The sequence below is a fragment of the Canis lupus genome, chromosome 16 (genome assembly GCF_003254725.2).
Source record: "Canis lupus dingo isolate Sandy chromosome 16, ASM325472v2, whole genome shotgun sequence".
In the NCBI taxonomy this organism is placed as follows: domain Eukaryota; kingdom Metazoa; phylum Chordata; class Mammalia; order Carnivora; family Canidae; genus Canis; species Canis lupus.
The window spans coordinates 48,439,924-48,446,936 of record NC_064258.1 but is presented as its reverse complement, the minus strand read 5'-3'; positions in this window follow the sequence as shown (position 1 = coordinate 48,446,936).

The window sequence follows — 7,013 nt, the reverse complement described above, 5'->3', positions numbered from 1 at the left end:
GCGGGTGTACGGATTCCTGCCCAGGCCCGAGCTGGGCCGGACGCGGTGCGTCGAGGCACAGATGTCTCGAAGGTGCATTTGCATTTGCGCTTTGCATGGCTCGCTCCGTCTCCCCCACACGGGGTGGAAGGGCCGGAGATGTGCGCTGAAGCCTGCCACCACGCCTTCCCAACCCCACCACGGAGCACACACCTCGCAGACAACCCCCCTCCCGCCCCCCCCGGGTTGGCCGCGTATAAAATTGTGCACACTGTAGTGTGACAACTGACTTAAAGATCAGAGGAAATGGGCCGTCGGTGAGCTTTCTGAAGCCATAGGCCCCAAGGAAGTAAATCAGATTTTCTAGAACTTCATTACTCTGTTCAAACGTGTGGCCCCTCATCCTGGGGGGACATGAGCTCCAGCACAGAGAATGACAATAGAACCCTTCTGTCCTACACACAGGGCTTGAGGATCCCGTCGGCGCCCCATAAATAATAGCTACCGTAATAATCATGAGTTCTGATCGGCGCATCCCAGATCTGAGCCACTAATCCAAACAAAAGCTTGTTAACTATATTAATTTAGCCTAACGGGGGAAGAATGATGAGAATAAACAGTGGGTTCTATCTAATTTCTCACTACCGCAGACACATCATTCTTCATCTCCATGGTCCAGCCTGTAGATTCAATAATTAAATTATGTACTGCGTTTGGTGGATGCCGGGAAAGCAAAGAGAAAAATACTTCATCACTAACTATAGATTTTTTTTTTTTTTTTTTGCTTTGATAAGAGTCAGGCTTGAAAGAGCTACATAGATTAAGATGATGATTTTTAATGTCAAGTTAACTTTACTTGGCTGGCGTGTTGCCACTGAAACATATTATATATACTGAGCCCTCGATTCCCCTTGCCCCCCCCCCCCCCCATCCTCTGCTTGGTCTCTGTCACACTCATCTATAGTCTTTGAGTCTTCATAGATCCATTTCTCTTCTTACCAATCTCCAGCCAATACATCACCAATTGCGGCTGGTCCTTCAACCACAACATCATTAAGCTTGCTTCCTTCCTCCGCTCTGTAAAGACTGTCATACATAATTTAGTTACTTCTCATCAGTCTCCATTTTGGTCAGCTCACACACTCCCCTCTGCAATAAATTCAGGATCCTGCTTGCTGCAAACACATTACCCTGAATGTTCCTGCATTTCGCTACAAGTCTCTCATCTTACAGGATGACATCATTCATAATACAGGAAACCCTCCTGATTCATAGTCTTAGAACTTGAGGTTTCAATTATTCTGCACCAACAGCCAACCCAGGCAGCCCACGAGGAAGAAAAATGCATTCCTTGGTTTATCTTGCTCATTAACACCTTGTAACTCCAAGTGTGACTGTTAAGTGTTAAATCTCTCTTGCTAATACCTTGTATTTTGGTTTATAATTGAGGATCTTTCTCCACCTACCATGGGCACAGAGGCTCACTATGTTTTCAGCCATATCAAGAGCAAGGACAGAGGGCTTCACAGCGGGGTGAAGACAGACATTTGTAAGGATCATTGTCCCAAGCTTGGCCTGACTCTTCTGTTTACAACACTGTGGGTTATCTATGCCTGATCTGTAGCATAACCTGGAACATATTGCAGGATTTCAAAGGTGGGGGATCCCGATTAAAAAGATGAAAGACAAGGTGGAACTCTTTGGGGACTCCTTCAAATGGAGCTTTGATGGCAATGATGCATGTGTGCTCTACCATGATACCGCTTACCCCTTCCTCCACCGCCTCTTCTTGCCCAAGAGAAACCCGGGAACAGGCAGGGAGTCTGGAAAACAGCCGGTCGGTGCATCAGGGTTGTCATGGGAGAAGGGCACAGGCCTTGGATGCAAACCAGAGTTTGAACTTTAGTCCCATTTCTTATTACCCAAATGACCTTCAGAAAGGACTCACATTCTTGGAGACTGTTTCCTCATCTGCAAAATCAGTGACATTCAATCATTCAATCATGTTTTATTAATTTTCCATGCGCTCAGTGCTTCAAATACCAACAATGGACAAGATAGGCCAGCCCTTCCCTCACAGGGCCTACCACCCTCTCTCTAACAAAAGCTGAATAAATGAACCTCATTGTTGACTTGGTTAACACAATAAATGTTACAAAAGTTTCCTGTTAGAATATCTTGGTTCTTTAAAAACAAAACAAAAAAAAAAGATTTTATTTGTTCATGAAAGACGCACAGAGAGAGGCAGAGACACAGGCAGAGGGATAAGCAGGCTCCATGCAGGGAGTCTCGATCCCAGGACCCCAGGATTGCAACCTGAGTCAAAGGCAGATGCTTAACCACTGAGCTACCCAGGTGCCCCACGGTTCCTGTTTTTCAAAAGAATAATTGTTTATATTTCCAAGAAGCTGTCCAAACTACAGAGAACTGTTTAAACCTTAAGTATGAGAATGACTGGAATATCTGCCAAACCAGAAAAGAAGTCAATGAAAATTCTAGAAAAGAAATTCCATATGTGTTCTTGTCAATATATACATTTTTATATGTATGTTAGAACATGAGGTCAGTTGTTCGTGTTCAATGGAAGACATGTATGTCTTCCACAGATTGATATATCAGAATATTAATATAAAAGAAATCAAGATTCCTAAATAAGATTTTTGTTATGAGGTGATGCCCCGGTTATCTTTATTGTCACACATCTTCAAAATTACAATGAAGATCAATGAGGAAAACGTTAACTTGGCGTATGCACAGAACTGGGTGCTTTGCTATTGTCTGTCGGTAAATGTTGGTTGACCAAATTAAGGGATAGACAATAATTGCTTTATTCCAAAAATTTTGGAGCATCCAACACATAAAGAGCAATCTTCATCTGTAAACTCTAGTCATACTTCTCTATCTGCTTCCTTTTTCTCTTTGCATCTATTAGACCTGGAAAGACATTTGATAAATGATGTCTTGGGGCTGGTGGATCAAGAAGCAAGGTGGAGCAGAACTGTTTTCAAGACTTGTAGTGTCTCAGTCTTAGGATTTCGGTCTTAACCTGCAAATAACCATCTCTAGAACCAGAGCAAAAGGCAGCTGGGAAGGCTGTCTGCTTTTTCATGGTTATGTCAACTCTCCCCACGACTTGCTTTTCCTCTACAGAGCTGAACTTGTAGCCTCTTTCATACATAACTGGTTGAAGTTGATGGAAATTACATGTCTTATCACTCCCTAAAAGAAAAAAAATACATAAAATGTAAATCTAAAAGAAATGGGCAATTTTCTTGTACCACTTTATATTTCTGTGTAAGTTACCAAGTGCCAATCACTCTTACTTTTTAAAATTCAAATTTGTCAAGCAGCATGTAAGCTTTCAGTGTTGTACAAGAAAAGATAATGCTTCATGTGGAACAGTCACTTACGCTAGTTCTGCAAAAGCGCCTACCAAAAGAGAATTTATCAGATTGCTGGTTTTATGGAAATATTAATGACCTCATTAAATTGTCCCTCTACTCGGGGGTCACCGTGAAGTCTACTGAAAGGTAATCATCAAGGTATTATGGTCCTGGATATAGAATTCTTTATTGCCATCACAGTCATCACTCATTTTGTAGTGTATATTCTAACTAATGCAACAAGGTGAGTGCCCGAGAACCATTGTAAGTGAAGGCTGCTGTTAAACTGTTTTCGGAAGTTAATGGCTATCATAACCTGCCTGACATGTTGTGTCTTCCTTTAGCTAACTGGAGAGCTCATGGAGGCTAAACTTCTAAAATGAGAAAGCAAGAGTTAAATTAATATTTTAGTATTGCAGCTCACTATGTGCATGCATATCAAAGGTAATGTCTGGGGTCCTGCCACGACAACGATCGATGCCACGAGGTGAAACATTATCTTCTACATGCGTGAACAAACAAAATAGGGAAGGAAGCCTATCTTAGGTGAATAGGTATCGACACTGTTCACAGTAAGAAGTTCTAAGCTTCGACGCAGGAGGCGATGGGGAAGCAACATGGCAGGAACCAGGTCAGAGGCCTCCAAAAGTCCCATTTTTTATCAACCTCTGCCTGCTAGCGTGTTCGATCGACAACCTGGAGGTGAGGAAAGGTAGAGAGCTGTCAGCCATGGAATGTTTTGAGATAGTTTGATAGTAATGCTATCTTTAAATTAGCCCTGGACTGCGTTAAATATCAAACAAAAGGAGTAGAGCGACACTCGTGAAGTCATCCTTATGAGAAGGAGAGAGATTTAATAGTTTGGTGGTTACAGTAACCACTATCCTGCAAGAAAAATCAATAACTACACAGTGTTAGAATCACACCAAGAGCTCCTGGAGCTGAGCCATTTCACTGAAGAATAAACCCAGGTTCATTAAAGTAGAAAGTCAGGATGTGGTAGGAGGTCAAGCACAAACGCACCCTGGGCTCTTTTGTCCGGAAACCCAAGAAGATGTTCTTCTTTCAGGATCCAAGTATTTTTTTAAAACATAGAATTTACAGGGCTGGATGTGACCTTAGCAATCACTGAGTCCAGCCCCTTCTTTTTACAGATAAGGAAATAGTAACCCAGAAAGATTACTTGGTGTGCTCCCATTCACACAGCTGATCCGGTACGATTTCCTCCACGATGGACTGTTTGTCCCTCGTCCTGGAGCCTATGAATCAAACCACAAGTGTTTATTGAGAGCCTCTGTGGAAGGCACTCTGCTAAAAAAAAGAAAAGAAAAAGAAAAAGAAAAGAAAAACGCTGAACGAGCTTTCTCTGATTCTTTGCCAGAGCAAAGATAAAACTCCATAGCAGGTTAACCAACATTACTGGTTAAGCAGCAATGGAAAACAGCAATAAAAGAGCTGTCCCCAAGTAGAACGTGATTTGTCGCGTGTGTCTTCTGCCTCAAGGAAAGTCCTCCCTGCCCATTTAAGATGTAGGTTATGGACACAAGGGTACCCCTGCTCCCCTCATTATTACTTCAATTTAGTACAATAGTCTCTTTATAACCAGGTTTGTTTGTTTTTTCACAAGAAATGCAAGATCCACAGGATGCAAAAAAAAAAAAAAAAGAAAAGAAAAAAGAAAAAGAAAAAGAGAGCCTGCACACATGTAGAGAAGCACCTGCACCTCACCCTTGAATATAAGAGGTTGCCCTAACTGTACTCCTGGACAACCAAGGGAAAAGATCCCATCAGGGGAAATCTGAATTTCTTTCCAGATCTGTGGTGAAGCCCAGACAAGGAAGAGGGAGCGTCATCTCTTTGAATTCACTAAGTATTAAATGTGAATGTGTCCCCCAACAGAATCGTAGCCCCCAAAACCAAGGAGTTCCAAGCAAATGAAAATATGTACGTACACACGAATACATGATCTTTCTGCTTTGTACCACTTAATTCAATCCTTGTTGAAATCCCAGGGATAACATTACCTTTTAGATAGAGTTCTACTATCTCCCACGTACACAAAAAGCATCACATGAAGTAAATCAGCGCATGCAGGATGAAGACCCTCTAGGATTGCCGAGCCAGGTGCCTGGAATCTGACTAAGAGACCGATGGCTCAAAACGAAGCCTGGCTGCTGAGAACCAACAATATCTACACAATAATGCTTACGCCCCCATGTAAACTCCTTATCTTTGCCTTCCACTCCTTTATGTTGTTGTATTCATGGCTCCCTGTGAAACCCAGAGGAATCTATTTCTCGAAAGTCTTTAATAGCCTATTCATTCCCTTGCTATTCTCGTGTCACATCGCAAACGGTATGTGTTGGCAAAGGGGGTGATAGCAAGTTTACATTGTAGAGGGTAATTTCCTTATAAAGGCATCCATTTGTTTGTTAACGGTCTGCTGCTGTTCTGGGGGGGGGGGGGGTATTCATGAGCCAGGTACCTGGATAGAGCCGAGAACTTCTTATTGTAAAAATAAATAAATAAATAAATAGAATAAAAAAAAAAAACGGTGGCAAATTCTATTAGTGATTTCAGTGGTGCATTAAGCAGGCTATTATTAGAACTGACATTTCACATGCAGAAATATTCTTTACTTGAAAGTCAAGTAAAGGAGGGAGGGATTATTTAGAATTTTGAAAACATCAAAGAAGTCCCCTGCAAACCTATCCTCATAAACACCTCAACGGGGTTTAAGAAACGGGGTCAGAACCGATGCCTGTGATGCAAACGATAACACCAAAAATGGGATGGCTTTGCGAAGTGCTCATAGGCAGTGGCTGGGGAAGTCGATCCTTCTGTGTCCACAGCCAGACCCCAACGCTGGTGGGCTGGAGCCCAGCTGAAGGTTGGTGTTACTCACTCACAAGCCACAAGCCACTCCACAAAGAGCTCCACCGGTCAGACTCTCCTCCTGCTGCTGCCTAGACAGGTATCACAGCAGTCCCCGAGATGCTTGAAGAGTCTTTCACTGCATCTGCCTTTGGAGATACACAGTTGGCTCCGCAGAAGCTAAACATTTTTAAGAGCACAGCAAGAAGTAGGCCAGAAAGCATCAAAGCTTTATCGCTTTTTAGAAAACTTGATGGTCTTGCCGGTACAGCTCCCTGTGATATGGTTCAGTTGTAATGACAATGGAGAGTCTATCAGTGCAAACTGCTGATGAGACGTCGGAAAATGTAGCCAAGGGTCTTCCAAGCACGTTTAAGCACTGCTCTTCGGAGCTGCGCCTCTTAGCCTTGGAGAACCTGTTGGAGACTTTAAACAGGGCTTCGGCCCAGTGGCCGAGGGAGAACCTGAAATTACCTTGTGCGCTGGAATCAATATCGAGCAATAGTTTCTCTTTGAGAGAGATTCAATCTGGCAGAAAAGAGGCCGAGCAAGAAGGAAAGTGGGACCCTGGCTAAAACGCGCGCCTTAGAAATACGCTGCAAAGCAGCACCAATTAGGTGATGTCACCAGAGGCAGAAACCCAGAGAGACAGAATAAAATGTTAGCTGGGCTGCAGCGTGCTTCATTAGCACTCCCACAGGTCACTAAGCTTCAGGGCGAGCGTCCATCAGCCTGCGTGGCCCTGCGAGCCTGCACAGCCCCTGGGCCCGGCCCGCC